General features: G+C 34.9%; 1 protein-coding gene and 1 pseudogene across 12 annotated transcripts in view; one reads left to right on the top strand and one right to left on the bottom strand.

Moving 5' to 3' along the window:
• The window catches only part of LOC107517587 (speckle type BTB/POZ protein), a 60,580-nt gene that overhangs the window by 33,748 nt on the left and 5,581 nt on the right, over positions 1-21,251 (bottom strand). For 5 of the 12 annotated variants that reach the window (XM_016158459.2, XM_016158461.2, XM_016158460.2 and 2 more), the window contains exon 2: positions 13,503-13,559. The exons of the other annotated variants lie outside the window; for them this stretch is intronic. The gene's annotated coding sequence lies outside the window, so the exon portion shown is untranslated. The remainder of the gene's footprint in view (positions 1-13,502; positions 13,560-21,251) is intronic. 12 annotated transcript variants of the gene reach the window in all.
• LOC118604739 lies at positions 3,853-3,971 on the top strand (annotated as a pseudogene).

The following is a 21,251-nucleotide window of genomic DNA, read 5'->3' as shown; positions in this document are numbered from 1 at the left end:
TCTCCCACAGCATAACATGTGGGACTGATATGATAAAGTGCAGGTAATGAACTCCATTCAAACAGTGATTACAATGGCACAGGGAAGGTAATTCACTTAACAAAGCCTACTGGTTGACATGAGAGAGGCTTCTGAGCATAGAGGTTGAGGCTACACTTTTGATGGAATGCTTCACCCAAGTTAAAGTAGGAATAAGCCTAAAACCAAAAGTTACATTCCCACAATACGGGACCTGAACCATATCCTAAGACATGATGAATCTGAGAAACTACACAGCCATCTCATATCCTACAGTTATATTACTAAGATTTCCATTTTAAGGTCTTATCAATTGTTTTTTAAAATATGTAGCACATAAATCCTTCTCAAATTCTTAGGAGTCAATATATTCATGAGGTAAATATACCATGAATATATTCATGTATGAGGTAGCTGCCCAAACTAGTTAAGGAATTCCTACTCAAATACTTGTAGCAGGCAGAGTGTATTATTAGAGAAGAGCAACAGTTTTCATTTGTAACACTTCTGCATTCCAAGTGCTCAAAGCTCTGAATAGATCTACATTTAAAGGGGAAAAAACATGGAATATAAAAATTAAAAATATACTCAACTTCATAATAATTAATAAAAGTATAGTGGATTAAAGACTCCAGAAAAAAATTATAAATGAAAATCACTGGTCACTGAAACAAAAGGGCCCTGAACAAAATTTATTTATAATAATTCTAATCTAAGAGGAAGGCTTATATTTTTTAAATGCTTAATTTGGCTAAGAATGCTCCAAGAAACCCTTTCATAAATATCAGCTATGTTTAGATCTTGTTGAATTTATAAGGTCACACAGAATTGCATGAACTGGATTAGAGAAGACTAAACAGGCCACTAGGTAGAGTATTCCAGGAGTTAAAAAATAGTAAATGAAAACTTGGAAGAAGGGAAAAGGTGAGTAACTATTGACATTTATGAAAAAAAGCTATAGGATATGAGACTATAAAACCACAAAATATTAAAATGCAAAGGTTGCCAAATTTATTAGATTTCAAAAGAATCCATAGGAGAAGAAACTGTCAGAGCCCCTGGCCCTAGTAAAAGAAAACTGGCATTCCAATTTATAGATTTTCTTTATCCCTTCCTCTCCCTCAAATGATAACTGTGAATACCAAAGTGGTGAGCCAAATGAGAGAACTCAAATAAGAATATATTTAGAACAAAACAAACCTCCAAAGCAACAACAATAGAAAGGAGGAGGTAGAGGAGAAAATCATAAAAGGGAGACATACAAAGTTTCTGTATACTAGATTTTTGCCTGTAATAGCAAAAAAGTGAAAATTTATATATCCATCAAAGAGGTTTGGGAAAACTGTAAAACAGTCATACAGTGAAATAAAAATAAAACAGCTAAAATAAGACCTAGATCTATATGTATTCAGATGAACAGATCTTGAAAAACAAGAGTAAAAAAAAAAGACTCCCATAGATATTTATATATTTCACCACACACACATTTATATATTTCACACAGGCTGACTGGAAGAATGCACAATTCATGGTAACAGGTTGTCTCTGGGGAGAGAGGGTGGAAAAAAGAACTGAGAAAGTGAATAAAGAGGGCTTAAGCTGAAGGTATTTGTCAAAATCTACTTTTAGTTTGGTATTTTTTAAAAAACCTTTTCAAAACAATGAATTCTGAGACAAAATTACAAAAATCAACATCAGAGCAATAATTTAAGTAGATAACAATGTAATCTGAATCAAACTGAAAAAAGCCAATGAACTCAATCCTGATCTTCTCAATGATGGAAAATCTATCTTTTATTGGTAAAATATTTTTCCAAGTTCATGGGAGTCAGAGCACTGGGGTTACTTGAAGAGGGAGGGAGTAAACTGACTTCATATACGTCAGTAAGAAAATACATTTGAAATAGAAATAATACTCAGTAATCCAGCATATCTTCAGAGAGACTATAAATCATAATGAGCCATGTTTCAGCAGAGTACCTTCTCTTTTTAACTTTCTAACCTCTATAGAACCTGTTCTATTCTACCTTCTAACTTCCTGAAGACTTGTCCTCCATTCTTTCCCTAATTTTACTCATTTCCCTGAGGGACCGATCCCTCCTTTAAGCATTTCAAATTTTAGTACCTATACTCAAAGACAGATTTTTTAAAACTTGAGACATTTTGAAATGATTTAAGCTTTTTCTCCTCTTTCAATTCCTTTTTTCTCCTTCCTCCTTTACTTTTTCCATCCCTAACCTGTTTTCCTTCCATTCTCTTGCTGACCAACAGTTGCTTTCAACTGCTGACAAGCCTCTGCCATGTTTATACTTTTCACTTCTTAAGGAAAAGATACTCCCCAGTAAACCAAAGAAAATCTCACTCTACAGCCTGAAGGTCAAATAAAGGGAGAAAAAGTAAGGTGAAAATACTAATCATACTTTTTGCTGCCTTTCATTTCAGCATTATGGCTAGGGATGAAGTTATAACTACGAAATGAGAGCAAAACCAAACCTTATTTTACCTTTTATCCTCTTTATAGCATTTAAATGTATTAAATGAGTCCTCTGTTTCACACGGTACTTGGGATAGGTCTATAGAGTTAAGTACTATAGCCTACTAGAACCATAACCTCAAGATTCACAGTAGAGGGACAACCCCGGCACTCCCATCCCCGTCCTTCCCTGCTTCTTTTAAAAAATTTCTAAGGTCCTTTGTGTTAAATGCTTTAAGCTCTATAAGCATTCTCTCAAAAGCAGTATTCAGTGCTTCACAGTCTTCAAAGTACTTTTACATTCATGATCTTATTTGGGATTTTTAACAGCTCTATGAGACATACAGGGCAAATATTTTACAAATAATGAAACAGAAGCTCAAAGGTTAAGATCTGTCATGGTCACATGGCTATTAAGGGGTTTGAGTTCAGAACTCAAGTCTTTTAACTGCTAACCCAATACTTTATAATTCTTGTGACTAGGTGATGATCAGATCAGGTATGGTCTTTTATTAAATATGTAGGAATTGGAAAAACATCTGATAAAAGACACATTCATATACCCTAGATTTCAGTTCTGATTTCACTTTCAAGTGGCAGCTATGTTGAAAAGCATGCTCTTTTGTTCTAATTCTGAGCATCATTATTAATGAAGACCTGGGCAAATCATTGATAGACTCATGCCTACATTTAAGACTGGACCCTGGGAACAAATCAGTATGTTCTAATACTTTTAGGATGACTTTTCACACTTTAGTACCTAATCATCATTAATTTTTTAAAAATAAAATTACTCTGTTCTAATATGTCAAAGTATCTTTTTGTTTTGTTTTTATTTTTCATTTTTTTAATTTTTATTTTTCAATTAGAGTTGATATTCAACTAGAGTAATTTCCTAGTCTGAGTTTCTGAGAAACCAGTGTCTTTTCTTCTGGAGATCTCTATCTTCCTTTAGCCAAAAGGTTACAGAATCAAAAAGTACAATTTTTATCAATTCTTAATTATATTCACTGAGATGTCTAACATAACTAAAACACTAAATGGCACCATCTTCTACCCAGTTGCTCAACCCCACACCTATCTTTTCATGTCCCGTTTATCAGCAAATCCTGTCAAGGGTCCTGCTTCCTAATATAATCCACATTTATCCATTTCTGTGCAGTTTTCTCTCACTTCAAACAGTGTTCACTAGTTTCTAACTGATCTCCTGGCTTCCTCTATAGCACAATCTATTCTCCACACAGCAGCCACAATGAACTTTTAAAAATTAAATCAGATCATGTCTCTCTTCCATTAAACCTCACTCAGAATAAAATTCAGTATCTTTACCTGATTCTATAGGGTACTATATAAGAGTTGGCCCCTACGGCCATGCCATCCTGAACGTGCCAGATCTCATCTGATCTTGGAAGCTAAGCAAGGTTGGGCCTGGTTAGTACTTAGATGGGAGACTACCTAGGAATACCAGCTGCTGTAGGTAAGTAAGTAAGTAAATAAATAAATAAATAAGAGCTGGCCCATTATACCAAATTCGTCAGCTACCTGCCTCAGGAATCACTAACTTCACTCCAAACACACTGGCCTTCTTTCTATAAATAAGCCAATCCTGTTTCCACCTCAGGGCCTTTACATTGTCTTCCCTCGGCCAGGAAGACCCTTCGAGATATTATATTCACATTGCTTGTTTCCTGTTATTTAGGTCTTAGCTCAAAAGTCACCTCTTAAAAATAAAAAAAAAAAAAAATTTAAAAAAAAAAAGTCTTTTCTGACCACAGTCAAAAGTAACAGTCCCACCCCCACATTCTGTGAATTTATCTTCTACTGTCTACAGTTTATAGCCTGATCATCTTCTGAGAGCACTTTTAATATTGCCATTCTGGTCTTGAAAAGCTGAAAACCAGAACCTAGACAGTACGGAGGGCCAGTTCAAAATTATAAGTAGGTCCCTGTTTTTTTTTTTTAAGCATCCAACAGAAACTCCACTTAAACTCTTTTTTTTCTTTTGGGTATAAAACTTTAAACAAAGCCATTTTAACCATTGAAATCTTTCCTATTATATCCATTTAGGCTTCTCTTTTTAAAAATTATAATATCAAGCCTCTAGACTCTGCCATTACTTTTTATTTGCCTTAAAGAAATCACTAGTTTTTCTGACCACTAAGCCTTACTCTATAGTACAGTTTCTTTTCTATCATTTAAAGTAAACAACAATTGATCATAATGGGGCTGGGGATCCAGAATTCCAAGATGGGAAACTGGCTTATAAATAGAAAAATAAAAGGAAGCAATAAGAACATCTTTGGAGATGTTGGTATAAATAATACAAAGGATTTTAATAAATGCCTTAAAGAGTGATAAAAACTGAGAAAACTTGCTACTACTACTAAATTCTTCAGGAGTAAAAGACTAAAGTGACCTGAATAAAGCGAAGGGAGGTCTTTGCTATTAGCTCAAACTCTTGGAGGGCAAGGGACTTGCACCCAGAGCATCCTGCATTATTGTGGCACATAGGGGGTGCTTCATAAACATCTGGTAAATAAATTAGTGAAATAATTCTACAGACATAAACACCCAGTCAAATGATTTTGTTTTATACGGCAGGAAACTGAACCCCAAAGCAGTTTAGTGGCTCGTCCAATGTGATGCAGTACACACATGAGGCCAGGAGCAGAACTGAGACCAGAACCGAAGCTATTCTATTTTCCTGTAGTTATACTGGAAAAAGCAAGTGCTGGGCTAATGTCAATGTTGGTAAATGAAACATAATGCATTGGTGAAAAAGAATCAAACTGTAATTAAGGACATTGAGTTCTATAATGATTTAGAATGTAAAAAAAAAAAAAAAAAAGGACCTCGATGAGGCACTACGATTATCCATTATGTAGAGTCCAAATGGACCAACCAAATTCTTTGCTCTATTATCAGAAAGAATACTGGAAACAAACAAGAAAACATATGCAACATTGGCATCCTCCTACCTAGCTGTCCAGGCCTACCTAATGGCACTGTTCAAATTAAGTCAGCTGTCAGACTACCCAATTCCATTGCTCAGTCTACATTCACAACAGAAGTAAAGTGGCTATATAAAATGGATTCCTCCCTAAGGATGTAGGGTTACAAAGATAAATTTGCAACTCTATTTGTTCTTGACCCTCTATAACCTTTTCTCCCCTTCAATTCAACCAAACCCTTACTGATTAAAACTGCAGACATGACTTGACTCTGATCCTTAAAATGTGAAAAGGCTCCTTTACTCTATTTCCTGAAAATTCTTTCTTTAAAAAGCAAAGCTTCACTTTATCAGCCTAACCAAATTATTATCAAATAAGTACTCATTTTGAGAGAGGCCTATGGATTAAATTTTGAAAGAGTAATTTTCCCCACCTGTACAAGTAGTAGAATCAAAAGCAAAGATAGACTTCTATCCTAAGTCCAACAACTAATCTTAACACTAAAAAATGTGTTTCTATTGCTTGAGCCCCAAAGTCAATCAACCAAAAAAAAATATTCACTGAATGCAATTTGGATGTCCGGTCCCACGGTGAACTACCAGCCTCACTACTACCAATTTCTTTGCTTGATTTGAATAAAGAGAAATGTTTCTGGCCTTAAAGAGCTAGGAAAAAACAACTTATAATTAAAAGAAGAACTGCTCATATTTTCAAGAACTGAGAGATTCTCCTCAATATATATAAAATTTTTCTCTTTTAAATGATTTTCCTACTATCTTTTATAGTATACTTTGGCTTTAAATGGCAAGCATTTAGAAGTCACAAAAATTATTTCTCCATCTATTCATTCCTGGATATTACATAAACAAAAATTTGGTAAAATCAATTTTAAAATTCTAGACAAGTATTCAAATTAAAAAGGGAAGCTTTGGACTCCAGACAAATTCACTTCAAATTTTAAATATTTACAAAACGCACAAATTCACTTTTAGGGGATTGAGTCTCCAAAGTCATGAAATGTGGGTAAGAGTTACCACTACTACTGTACTGCCTCAGGTAGGAACTTTAAGAACTGTCTTACAAAGGTCAACATTTTATTGGGTCTTCCAAAATCAATTTTTCAACGAAAAAAGGACATTAGTTAAATAAACTGTTAGAATAAGAACAGAACAAGTCAATATATTCACAAGCTTTTGCTGTCCTTGGGACCTGGATTCTAGTGCAGGCTTTGCAGATACTTTCCTAAATTTGAGTTTTCTCATCTTTAAATTGAGATCAACTGTCCAAGAATTTCTTAGGTCCCTTCCACAGCTAAAGTTCTATGGTTCTTTGAAAATACTGTTAAAATTATTTCTGCCTCTCTTAATATGTGCTCTTTAAATCTAAAAACGATACACATAAAGCATAAAAAATTCAAAAATTATAGAAGCTGTAATTGAAAAGTGAAAGTTTCCTTCCAGATAAGTCAAATCCCTCTTCTAAAGCCTAAAGATAACCACTGTTTTCTTTTGTAGTCTTAGAAACAAACAAAATTTAACATACAAAACCAAAACAGGAGCATGTACCAGCAAACGTACACTTTGTCTCTTTCCACCTACTCCTCCCTTCCTCTCCCCTTCCTCCCTTCCTATCCGCCTCACACTGCCTAAAGGCACACATACACCTTATTCTAATAGCTGCAAAAAATTCTACTGTACTCTGATGTGTGGTTTTCAGGATTTTGCTACTGCAAACGATGTAGCAAATAAATATTTTGAACATAAGTACAAGCAAGCCCAAGGGCCTGTATATTATTCACTTTGATGGATATTGCCAAATTGCCTTAAAAAGTATTGTACCTGTGATACATAATATACACTGCTCACACGACTCCCAGATTCTTGGCACCTTTGAACATCTACCTTCTTAATATACTATGCATCTAGGATGACCAGAGATAGGGAGAATAAACAAATCTTTAAGCAGAAAAGCCAATGAGATTTAGACCACCCCCTCCCAAAAAAAGGCCAGAAATGTCTTTTATAAATTAAGTAGACAAACTCCAGCTAAAAATGTGACAGAAGTGATATGTGGTACTTGTTTACGTGATTCAACTGTTGCTGTTTCCTTCAGAAGTCTGTAAAAGAAGATATGGCCAGAAAATAAGTTTTGGGGACGTGGGGCGGGGGGAAGCACAAGGAGAAGAGGCGAACGACTTGTATTGCAGATTCTGTAATCCCAAGGAGACACAGTTCTGCCTTAGATCAAGATGTGAATTTAATAACATGTTTGGCTAAATTCTTCCATATATAATCTGGCTACTTTTACCCAGACACTGTTATCAGCACAGTTAAAAGTCAATTTAGTTCCTTAAAATTGGCAAAGGAGCCCTATTAATTCAGCTTTTTACCCCAAGATTAATTGGGCTAGTATATGATTCCACATGTGATAAAAGTGTTAATAAAGCACATAGGAAGCAACTCTTGCTATATTTTAAAGGTTTTTTTATTAAATAATTGGTATAATGCCTAGCATGTAGTAGACAATAAGTAACTGTTAATTAAGTTATTCACACCATCCACTTTGAAAATTATAATCTTTGTTTAACAAGAAGTATTTGCAAAGGGCCATGTAAACATCGGGCAATTTTAGAAGCATGCGTGCGTGTGCGTGTGCGTGCGAGTGTGAGAGTGTGTGTGTGTGCCTGTGTAGCACATTAAGTTTCTCATACCAAATTTCTCATTTTACTGTTCTACGATTTGCTATCAGAGCTGGCCCTTGAACAACATGGCTTTGAAATGCACGGCCCCCTTTATTAGCAGATTTTTTTCAATAAATACACAGCCAACCCTCTGTAGCCCCAGGTTTTGCAGCTGCAGATCCTGTGGATGCAGAGGGCCAACTGTATGCATTATTCTACATCATTTTACATAAGGAACCAGAGAATCTGAAGATTTTAGTATGTGCCTGTGGGAGGTCCCAGAACCAATCCCCTGAAGATACTGAGGGAAGACTGTAGTTCAGTTTTTGAGGAGTCCAAAGTTATACATGGATTTTCAAACTGTGCAGGGTCATTGCCCCAACCCCCATGTTGTATAAACTGTATAAGTGTTTTTATTAATCTTCAATTGTAGTATGCTATCACATTTTAGGGGGGGAAAGGAAAAACTATACTTTGGTCTTATACTAAAATGTGAAAATTTTTTTTTTTAATTTAGAATCAGGGAAATGCAGTATATCTGATGCAGCATGTTTGTTTTCAGCAGAAGCTCCCTCTAATTTTATAAGAAAAGTAGGAAAATACAATTTGAGAACATCAAATGAGATTATTCCCAACATACTTTCCTCACCCAAGTACACTAACCACACCTAACACTAAAATCTCTTAAGAAAATTGCACCCAGTTTCTTCTATTATCAGGGGATCACTTAAAAAAAAAAAAAAAAACTACTAACAATTTTAAGCATCAATCAGAACTATTAAGAATCAAAGCCAATCTTACATACAACTACAAATAAAACTAACCAAGCAAAGCAAGTCCTATGCTGAGGGCCAGAAACATCTCTTTCAAAATGAAAGTGGTCTTTTCAGCCCTTGCTCTGACTACACCTACCACAAATGATCAGTGGGGGCCAACGCCAGACATTGGACTCAAGAGAACATAGTTCCAGATATCCAACAAGGCATCAACTGGGAAAGGGAGGGGAAAATTGAGCTAACTGGGACACAAGGGCAAATCAAAGGCTTACTTGGCAAGGGTCCTGACCCTGATATTACCAAAAAAATCATGTAGGAGGTCCCCAAATTCTAACACTAATAAAGAAAGCCTTACCTGTAGGCACATAATTTGGATAGGCCTTTTAAGACTGTTCGCAGCTAAGGAAAATTTAAAGACTTCTAGGTGTTGGCAAATTCTACTGAATGGAGTTCAATGTCCCATCTACCAGACTGAATTCCACAGATTTGTAGACACAAGCTTTAGGTTAAGTGTTTCCAAATAAAAATTATAAACCAAACAAAAACAAATATTCCAATCACATAATTAAACAGGCAGGCTTCAGACTGAGATGAAATAATTGCATTCTTCAATACAATCTACTGTTTCCAAGACACACAAGAATCTGTTTCTTGGACTTGAAATTGGTATTAAGTGGCAATGGATCAAGGAGAGAAAATAAATGACTACTTGAAACTAGTCCAAAAATCAAATCTAAAGATATTCAATTTAACACTGAGCTTGCACGTACTGTCAAGAACAAACTAAAGCAATATTTGGTTGTGTTGCTATGTTAAATGGCAAGCTACTATGACATAAAAAAAATAATAATGGTTCATGATTGGCTGTAGACAGTCTGGTAACCAAAGTACATATTTATTAGTTACTGCCTATACTTGCCACTAAAGTTTATCTAATCAAATCATGTAATGCAGATACTTCCAAAAGTAAGTAGTTTGTTTTTTTTCATTCTATGAGTTTTTAATGAGCATGTACTCTATTCTAGACACAGTAGTCAAGACACAGTCCAATAGAAGAATGGAGTTTTCTATTGCTCTATAAAATTTACCAAAAACTGAGGTCTAATATCCTTGAGACTACCACATAATTTATATTTAACCCAATTATTTCTATATTTCATGTCTATAAACTTCATTTTTTTTGCAACTGATGTAAATTTAGCTAATTCAAAATATCTCTACATTATAGTTAGCAATAAGATGATTCTGTTATCATTATTCTAGAATGAAATTACAATCTTACTTCGATTGGGATAAACTCTGAATGCATTTCTTTTTTTTAACAATTTTTTATAAACAGTAAAATTTACGTTTTACATAAAATTAGTCTGTGAATTTTGACAAAATTCATATGTATGCACCACTGCGATCAAAATATAAGTTGTGTGTGTGTGAATTTTAGAACAATAACCATAAATAAGTTATCTAAAGCACTTACTTCAAAAGATTTTTACCAAATAAAAGCAGATAAAACAAGACCTAAAAATTTATACAAGGATTTACTGAAAACAGAGGAATACTAGTCCCCTTCTTTTACTCCCACCTTGTAGCCAATCCAAAACAATACAATCACCCCCATTTCTTTAATTCCCGTGGCATCAATTACCATGTACAAGTGTCTCTCTTCTGTAGCCAAAATCGAAAACAACTTTTTGCTATGAGACATCTCCTAGCTATCTCATAAGCATCTCAAACTCCACAAATCCAAAATGGAGGCCCATCTTACCCCTAAAGTCTGTCTTCCAATAATCCCACCATGCATCCAAGTGCTCAAACTAGAAACCTACGTGTTAGTCTAACTCTCCACTCTCTCCCACTACCCCCATCTCCACTTTCCACTCCCCAAATTAGTCAATCACCATGTCTTATCAATTTTACCTCAGAAATACATCCCTAAACCATCTATTTCTCTTGATCCCTACAACCAAAAACAAGCTTAAGTAGTTCAGACCATTAGTATACTGCAGTATTTAATGCAACATTTATTGATTCGTTCCTTCAGAGTAAGGTTTTTTTTTTTTGCTATTGCATCTTTGCATGTTTCCTCTACTCAGAATGCTTTTCCTTCACATTTGTAAACATCTACTCTAATCTCTTCAAGTAGAATTAAATGCCTTCTCCTCCTCACTGTCAATGTGAGCCCTCTTGCTATTGTAATTATTTGTCTTTCCCAATAGACTGAGAGCCCAGGGAGGGCATTTCACTGTTATTTATATTCACCTTGGTAAGCCTGGAGTCTAAGCAGTGCCCAGCAAGTAGTGGATGCTTAATAAATGCTTGAAAAACAAATGGGTGAATATATCATCCAGATAAAATGACCTCAAGGCGTTTTACTTCTTTTTGCTAAGATTCCACGCTTACCAAGTGATCTTTTGCTTATTAGTCCAGTATAGTAGTTACTAGTTGTATGATTTCAGACAAATTACTAAAACAACTTCTCTGTGCCTCAGTCTTCTCACCTATAAAATACAGATGAGAATACCTCCCTCATAAGGTTACTGTGAAGTTAAAAACATGTAAAATGCTTAAAGCAGTATGTAACACATAGTAAGTGCTCAGTAAACATTAGCTCTTGTTATTAGTTTTTTAATAATACCCAGATGATAGAAGAATGGACTGAGCAGACACATGTTTTCTAGGTCATGGAAAAGACTATGTTAATAAAGTGGCATTCTGGTTTATCTGTCGGCCCCTTGTAGTTTGCTTAGCCACTTTTCACAAGACATATCAACTCCAGTGACAATGAAGAAATGAAGTTTACTTGCAAAAATGAAGAATGGATATTGAATCTTGAGGATCCCATCAAGTTAGCAGCATTCTGAGAGGATTTGTAAGAAGAGCTAGTTAGTTGCTTTATGACACCTTACTTTGGTTCTTTCTAAAAGGCAACATTTTCATCAAAGAGAGTACAATTCAGTAAAAAGAATGTAATGCTAGGAGGGTGATACTTAAAGTATGTCACTAATTAGCTTTGAATGTGACTGTGTACTTTAAAGAGAAAGTCTTTTGAGTCTGTAAAAAGTACTAGTTAGCTCTCCATTATCCATGCTAAAGGAAGTGAAAAAGTGGCATAAATAATTCAAAACAGACAGTAAAAAAGAAATCCTTAACATTTTACTGAGAAATGTATTATATAATTTCTTCTATAGATTTATATCCAAAATTGTATCTGGGATGAATTAATAATAAAATGTTTTTACACAGCCTGTCTATACATTAAGGACATCACTGGACTGAATTAAAAATTTTAAAAAGCCAGCATGAGATAAATCCTTAACAATAATTTACATGAGGATAATTTAAAGTTATTATTCCTCTCAACCTCACAGCATCCGCATGAGGCTCAAATCTCAGCCATAAAATTCTTTCAAAGGAAAATCTCTAAATGTCACTTAGAAATAAAAGATGAGAACAACTGAGTTTCTAAAGGTGAACTGATCTAGACCTGGGAAGCCATGAAAGAATCATCCCATTGAGGGTTTTGGCTCCATAGATGTGGAGGTGCACTATTGTGCCTAAAGACTCAGAAGTGGGTATCGGCCTAACTGCAGGCCAACTTATTCCATAAAATCATGATATTCTTGAAAGCTTATGTAACAATCTCAGTGCTCAAAAGTATACTTCAGTAACTTGACTAAACCCTTTGATTTTATAGAAGAAACTAGGATCCACAAAAGATGTAGCTTGTGTCTCAAATTACATAACAAAATAAATATTTTAGTACTTGGAATACTAAGTATTAAAATTTTTTTAGATATAATTAACATATAATACTGTATTAGTTTTAGGTGTATAACATAATGATTTGACATGTATATACTACAAAATGATAAATTTAGTTAATGTCCATCACCACACAGTTACGAAAAAAAATTTTTTTCTTATGATGAGAACTTTTAAGATCTACAGGAAGTTCATTATTTAAATTCACTTACATAAACAAATAATCTCCTACATTTCTTGTAGACTTTAATGTATTCAGTTTGCTTAAATTAGGCCACATTTATTTATCTGCTTTATCTTATAGATCCATGTTGCACAACTTCAGATGTACTAAAAATAAAATTGGTTCCATTAGTCTAGCAGCTAGAATCTACTATTTGTTAGCTCATACATACAACTATGTGTCTTCCGCAAATTTGTTCTGAAAGCCAGGAATTGTCTCCCACCTCTTATTTGAATATTACCCTTCTGGGTCCAGGTCAAGTTTCACTTTGTCTTGAAGCTTTTCTAATCATCCAGTTCACTCTGAATTCCTATCATATTCATTGTCACTTTCTTTGCAGTTAACAATGTTACTCAGAATGCCTTACCTGATAATTAACATAGATGCCCAGAATTGTAATTGTTCTGTGAATATGTCTTTCCCTATCCCAAAATTCTCTTTTGATAGGTTTAGTGAGACCTGGAAATAGGTACTTAAGAAACAAAACAAAACAGCTGGTAGAAGAACAAAATAGATTTTTTTTTCCTTTATTAACATGTCCTATAATGCTGCTTAATTTTTTTTTACTGTAAAAATATGTAAAGAGTAATTATGAAAAAAAAAATAGAACATTGCATACCCTTCACAACAACTCCACTTTCACTTCCACTTCAGGAATCCGTCCTAAGAAATCAATCTGTAATATATAAAAATTTATGTACAAGGATGTTCATCACAGCATAATTTATGAGCAAAGACTGGAGAAAAAGGAAGTTCATTAATAGAAACTTGGCCAAATAAAATATGATGCATCTATACCATAGAATTCTTTGTAGTGACTTTAAAAGATTATTTTTAAATAACAAAATTTTTAACTTTTAATTTCTATTTTTTCTATTTTTCCATTTTTATTACAGAAAAATCAAATCTTTTGATTATGAAAAAATATAGGGTAGACTTTTAAATTATACACAACTCTTTTTAAGGATTTGTGTGTATAGCACATTACTTACATTTACTACTATTACCATCACCTACGGAGTGACATACTAGCTCATGAAGAGAAACAGTCCCTAACAATGTACTGAAATCAATATGCAGTTAACTTCCCTGCTGTTTTCATGTTTCTTTAAGCAAGAAGTTTCTGAAATAATTAACCAACAATTTTCACTGAAGGAAGTTTCTCACCTATGCTAAGCAGGTTTCCATAAGCAGTAACAGGAATGCAATGAGTCAAGTCATCGACTAGACAAGTTATATTTCAAAAGTCAACCATCACCACCAGGACCACCCCATCATCAAACCACCAAGGTGGAGAAGGAACTACCATAAGTCGATTTAGCATCTCTGGTCAACGGATCTGAGCACTGGGGTATACTCCGCGTCTTTGTGTTGACAGGATTTCAACTTCAGTGCCTCACACAGCTATTCTACTTCAGACGCTCGTCTACACCCTTATACCTTAGAAAGGATCTCTTGGGATTTCTCTACTTCCCAGATACCAATTTCTGAATTTTTCTCTATTACCTCTACCAAGAGGAAGAGAAAAATCAAGATGAGAAAACAGAAACTGTAAATGTCCTGAAGGAGGACCTAGCTGCATACACTGGAAGATTAGAAGGAAAGCTGGTGCATCTTGAACATGGCGGACAAAAGAAAACACTGTGCAAGAAACAGGCACGGACCATATATATCTCAGAGGGCCTATCAGGTCATGATAAAGACTCTGGATGTTGTTATTTTCATAAATCTTGCCACTCTCACGGTGAATCGATTTTTTTTATAAATGAAAACCTAGATCTATCTCAAACTTCATCTTCTCTTCCAAAACCCACTGGAATAGATTCAACTGCCAGCCTGCTAGGCAGCCTCTCCTAAATGCCAATACATGCAAAGCCAAACACTATCTTTTTTCTCCAAATCATCTCCTCCTATTTTATATCTGCTAATAGAGAGGTCATTCATCCAGGCTTGATATCTCAAAGCCATCTTTCATTCTTTGCCTACTGTCCACTGCCACTATACACAGGCTCACAGGTCCTCAAATTCCCAGTCTACTCTTTCTATTCTAGCCCCATTGTCACAATCCTCGTTCACACTAGCACCAATTCTTGTTTGGATTACTGGAATAGGCTAACCAGTTATTTCCCCCATCAAATTTACCCTAAATAATGTCATTTAGATACTTTTAAGACCACCAATAAGCAGATAGTATACAAATTTATTACCTCTAGTTCTGACTTCTCAAGCTCCACTCATATATCTGCCTACTTAACATATTTATACTTAGCTTCATTCGCATCTCAAATTTAACATGTCTAAAATTGAACTCCTGATTTCTGATCTTCCCTCCAAATCCCACACCTACTCGTCCCATTCCTTATCCATCTCCCACTCCCATCTTAGTAAGTAGCACTTCTACCCATCCAGTTATTTGAGCCAGAAACCTGGGAGTCATCCTTGACACTTTCTTCTCCCTCAACTCTCACATTCAATCTATAATTAAATAGATTCTTTCTTTAACATACTTCTCAAATCCATCTACTTCTCTCCATTGCCTCTGCGACCAAGCCCCACCTGTAAAGATTCCTATCCAAATAGTATGAGGTGCAGCCCAGGCATCAGGGTTTTTAAAAGCTCCCCAGGTGATTTTAACATGCAGCTAAAGGTGAGAACTACTGCTCTACAGCTTTTGGACTCTCACTAACCTCTCTGACCTTAGTTTTACTATTCTCCCTTCTTCACTTAATCCCAGCATTGGCCTCCCTGCTGATTCCTTGAACTTGCCAGGCACATCAGTTCCTCATGGCTTTTGCCTTGCTATACCCTCTCTCTGAGTTCTGGTTCACTCCTTTATCTTCTACAGATATTTACTAAAGTATTACCTTTGTAGTGACTTAATGAGAAGTTCCTTGCCATTCTACCTAAAATTGCAACACCTACCCCAATCCCAACACTCCCTACCTCTTTATCTAGCTTTCTTTTTCTCCTTGGGACTTACCACCTTTTAACATAGCATATATTTTATCTCGTTTATACACTTCATGAAAGCAGGGATTTTTGTCTGTTTGGTTTCTTAACTATATCCTCAACACCTAAAACAGCATTTAGCATAAGGTAGGTAATTAATATTTAACTCCACAGAGCAAGGCCTTCCCAGATTCCCCCAACTAAATTTAACTTCCCCATTATTCTTCTAATAGTAATTTATTCCTCCCCTTGATAACATTTACAGTAATTTGTAATAATATTTGTGTTTATTTGAAGCTTCTTTTCTAGACTATAAATTCTATGAGAACAGGGATATTGTTTGGTTCAACATTATATACAACATTCCTCATGCTTAATTAAGTGAAACAGAGTAACTTTAAAAAATAGTCAATGAATGAATAAATGAATGAGGTCAAATACATTTTATAAAAGCACACTCTGATCATGTTCCCCCCTTCCCCCTGCCCCCAATCAAAAACTTTCAAAGTCTCACCATATTAAACCCTAACTGCCTGGCCTTGGTAGAAAACTTTCCATGGTCTTGGCCACTTTACTTTCCTGTCTTAACTCCCATTATCCCATGCATCTTTTGATTCAGCTACACTACTGTTCATTATTTCTGGTATACACCCAATACTAACAAACACTGCCATCTTGCCACCTCCACATTTTTGCTCATGACATTCCTTCTTCCCTAATTCTCTCTCCATTTCTGACAATCAAAATTCCAGCCTTCGAAATACCTACCCCTCAAAACCCAGCTCAAAGTAACCTTCACAAAGATAGCCTTTGGCATAAGGTAGATAATTATGACTCCACCCCAACTTCTCCAATTGAATAATCTCTTCCTCTTCTAAATACCAAAATATATATGCTGGTTTAATTTCCCACTCATTTCAGAACATACTCCTTCCCTACCTTTTATAAAACCTTTTGTTTATATTCACTCAATAGATATTTGTTAAAATGAAGCCAGTTAACATGACTACTCCCCTCTCTGTCACAAAATATATTTAAACTGGGAGGGGGGTTATCTTTAGACAGACCCTTTAATGATCAAAAGATACAAAATTGGAACAGCCTTCCCTTACATCCCTTTTCTGAAAAGGCAAGATCTGCCCAAATGTAATTTTTGGAGCTCAAATTTTTAAATGTATTCAACTGCTTGAAAAAAATGTTGAGCTGCAATGTGCTACTATGATGACATCAATTTCATAGCTATATTAAAATGGGTTACCCTAAGATTATCACATACTTGAAAGACTATCTGGCTGAAAATCTGAATACCTTAAATCCTGCTGTCTGAAATATTAAGTTAAAACACATCTGTTCGACAAGAAATATGAAACTTTTTGATCTTTCAAAACATCCCATTCATTTCCATATCATGTTAAGTAAGCAAATGTTAAGTAACAGCCTAGCAACCCAGTAAAATTCTACCATGAAATACCTGTTGTACCTCAAGTAACAGACCTTTGTCTGCCAATCCACACCCCCTAAGGTTGTGGTTCCCAAAGTGTAGTCCATCAACCCCTGCAGGTCTCTTTCGAGAAGTCTGTGAAGTGGAAACTATTTTCATAATACTAAGGAACTGTTTGCTTTTTTCATTGTGTTGACATTTGCACTGGTGGTACAAAATCAATAATAGGTAAAACAGCTGCTGATGCCTTAGCATAAATCCAGATAATGGCATCAAACTGTACTAGTCATGTGTCTTTCACCATCATGTACTGGTTGGTGATTTAAAAAAGTCAAAATTGATTTCACTTAAGAATGTTCTTGATGAAGCAATAAAAAGTATTAGTTTTATAAAACTAAACCCTTGAGTACAGATCTTTTAAATATTCTGTGTGTTGAAACAAGAAGTATGCAAAAAGCACTTCTGAAGGATACTCGAGTACAATGGCTGTCTGCAGGAAAAGCACTAGTGACTCTATTTGAGCTGTAAGTTGAACCGCTTTTATCATGGAACACTACTTTTACTTGGAACAAAAAACAAACTGTGGTTATTCAGTCATGAATATTTAGCAGACATTTTCTTAAAAATGAAGTGAGTCTGTCACTTCGAGGAAAAAAAAAAAAAAAGGCAGTTTGTTGCCAATGATAAAATCTGAGCTTTTAATCAAAAATTAGAATTTTGAAAATCTTGTGGCTGCCTGACAGATTCCTAAACTTACAGACTTTTTTTTTTTTAAATTTTTATTTATTTTTAGAGGAGGCAACCCTCGGTTGACCTCACAGATTGCAAGGACCTTGTCGGCTTATAATCCCTTATTTTTTAATTTTTTTTTTTATTTACTTATTTATTTTTTACCCCTACAGCACCTGGTCTTCCTAGGTGGTGTCCCAGTCAAGTACTAACCAGGCCTGAACCTGCTTAGCTTCTGAGGTCAGATGGGATTGAGCTTGTTCAGGGTAACATGACCACAGCCTTAGAGATTTTTCTGATGAGAGAGAAGTGGTGATATTAATTAACATGGTTTTTTGATATTGCATTATGAAATGTGTCATTCGGCAGATCGGCTTCACTCAATGAACCAATATTTCCCAAACAACCAATACATATTATAATATCATGTATTGATAAAAAATCCATTCAAAGTCCATAACAGACCAATGGATTTTAATGTAACAGTAACTCCAATACGATTTCAGGTTCCACACTATAACTTAACTTATAAGAAACTACCAATTGTCAAGTTTTGGTATAGTACCAGAAAATAATATGCATAATTATCTGAAAAAACTATCCCCTCTTCCAACTCCATATCTTTTGAGGCCATATTTCTTCATATACTTTAATCCGAATAATCTATTACATCAGATTGAATATAGAAGCAGATATAGAATCTAGCTGTCTTATATTAAGCTGGATATTTATGAGATGTGCAAAAATGTAAAAAAATTCCAATTTTTTAAAAGTTATTTTTCATAAAAAATGTTATTTATGTTAACATGAGATAGTTTTTAAGTAATTAATATTTCTAAACATTTTTGTTTTGATTTCTAATTTGGTCAATAGCAATCGATATAAACCACATAAAACAAAAGCTCTTGGGGTCCTCAATAATTTTAAAGAGTACAAAGAGTTCTGAGATCAAAAACTTTGAGAACCACTGCTCTAAGAACCACCCCCAATATTGCTGTTTCTACCAAATCTCCCTTCCCTCATTTTCAACCACAGTTGAAACTCAGGCAGATATCTGGCCCAAGGGAAATCAAGCCTTAGACTGACCAAACACATCTCGCTCAGGAATCTGAATTAAGCCCCATAGATACTAAGGTTTATTTATGGCTGAACACTAGAGTCCATTAACTCTTACAGCTGAAATCCTTAGAAGTGTTTTGGTTCCATCCTTTTTTGAGGCCTAGTTTTCAGCTTTTCCTTGCATTCTACGACAGCTATTTCCTTTGGGTAAATGTCTCGTATGAACTATTCTATATAGGTTTCTTTTCCTTATGATCAAGGAAGCCACAATACCATAGACCCTAAATGCCATTAACAAAAGTGTTTTATTTGATGTCCTTATCTGAGACACCAAATTATAAGGTTATCCTTCACTTAAAAGACCGTATCCCTATGTAAAAATGAAAATCACCCCCCTAAAAACTAAAATTGGAAGTTATAGGTTCATTCAGAACAAGAGACAACTTAATGATGAGCTGCTAGATAAGGGAGGCTTGATTTTTTTTGTCCCTTTTAGAGAAGACCATTCCATGAATCGTGTCAATATACTTTAGACAGCAAATGGCTTCATTAAAATACACCAATCTGACAGGGTTTTTCAGGGAGGTTGATAAACAGAAAAAGAGCAAGGTTAGTGAGACTTGTCGTATCAGATACAAACAATTATTACAAAGCTATGATAATTAAGACGGTGCAGTACTAGTACAAGTGACTGACTCTATTTGAGCTGTGAGTTGAACTGATATGCAAACATATCAGTAGCACAGAATAGAGAATACAGATTATAAGCTCTCATATATTTGGAAACATAAAAGTGGCATGATAAAGTAGTAGGGGGTAGACATGACTATTTAATAAATGATGCTGGCAACTGAGTTATCCTTATGGGAAGAAAATTAAATCCTGACTTAAGAGTTATCATTACAGGAAAAAAAATTAGATACCTACTTCATACCAAATATCAACATAAATTCTAATTACAAAAACCAAAACTTTAAAACTTTTAGAAGAAAATATAGGATGTAACTATCACCTCAGTAGGAAAGGAATCCTTCATTAAAACACACAAAAAAACACACGCACCACAAATGGAAAACATAAAAAATCTGACTCTTCTAAAGTTTAAAACTTAAGTTTCAATAAAAGATAAAATAAAGTAAAAAAAAAAAAAATGAAACCAAACCAAAAAAAACCAAAAACAGAAAATAACAAGTTTTGGGGAGAATGCAAAGAAATTGGAATCCTTGTCCAGTGTTGGTAGAAATGCAAAATGGTAAAATGGTGCAGCCATTAAAGAAAACAGTATGGCAATTCCTCAACAAAAAATTAAAGATAGGATTTCGATACAATTCAGCAATTCCACTTCTGGGTATATTCAAAATAAATGAAATCAGGGTCTCAAAGAGATCTGTTTACCCCCATGTTCACAGTCACATTATTCACAACAGCCAAAAGGTAGAAGCAACCTAAGTGTTCACTGACAGATGAATAAACAAAATGTGGTATACACATACCATGGAATATTATTCTGCTTTTAAAAAAAAATATGAAATTCTGACATATGCTACAACATGGAAGAACTCTGAGGGCATTATGTTAAGTGAAATAAGACATAAAATAAGCCAAATACTGCGTGATTCTACTCTTATGAAGTATCTAAGGTAGTCAAAATCATAGAAATAGAAAAGAGTACCTGTTTCTAAACAACGACAAAGAATGTAAATCTCAAATTTAGGAGAAAAATAATTACACACATATATATTTTCTTACAAATAAATAAATAGGCGGATAGGAAGAATTAGAGGCTTCCAGAGAACTACTGCAAGCCCTTCTTTGATGCAGCTGGTGTCGCAGCGGGAAGCTTTATGCCAACAGCTTCTTAGAAACAGTCAAGAATAAAGGTCTTCATGGCCAAATAAGGGTTACTGTCTGAATGTTTCATTCCCACTCTGAGGTCTGCATCTCCCAAAGTGGCATGACCAGCTTTGCCACACAGAGCAGCCAGGCAACTCCTGCCAGTTCTATTAAAACATGACCATAGTTGTAAGAACGAAGGCCCAAGCATTTCCTAATGAGGCTATACTTTAGAATCTTCTTTCCTATCGTGGGAGCTTGTCAAAAACAAAAGTAAAAGAAGCTACTGGATCTTACTAGCAAATGTGTCAGAACAGCCTTTCAGAGATTCACCATGCCTGAAAACACACACAAGAA

The sequence above is a fragment of the Rousettus aegyptiacus genome, unplaced genomic scaffold (genome assembly GCF_014176215.1).
Source record: "Rousettus aegyptiacus isolate mRouAeg1 unplaced genomic scaffold, mRouAeg1.p scaffold_m13_p_6, whole genome shotgun sequence".
Lineage (NCBI taxonomy): Eukaryota > Metazoa > Chordata > Mammalia > Chiroptera > Pteropodidae > Rousettus > Rousettus aegyptiacus.
This window is presented reverse-complemented; position numbering and strand designations above follow the sequence as displayed.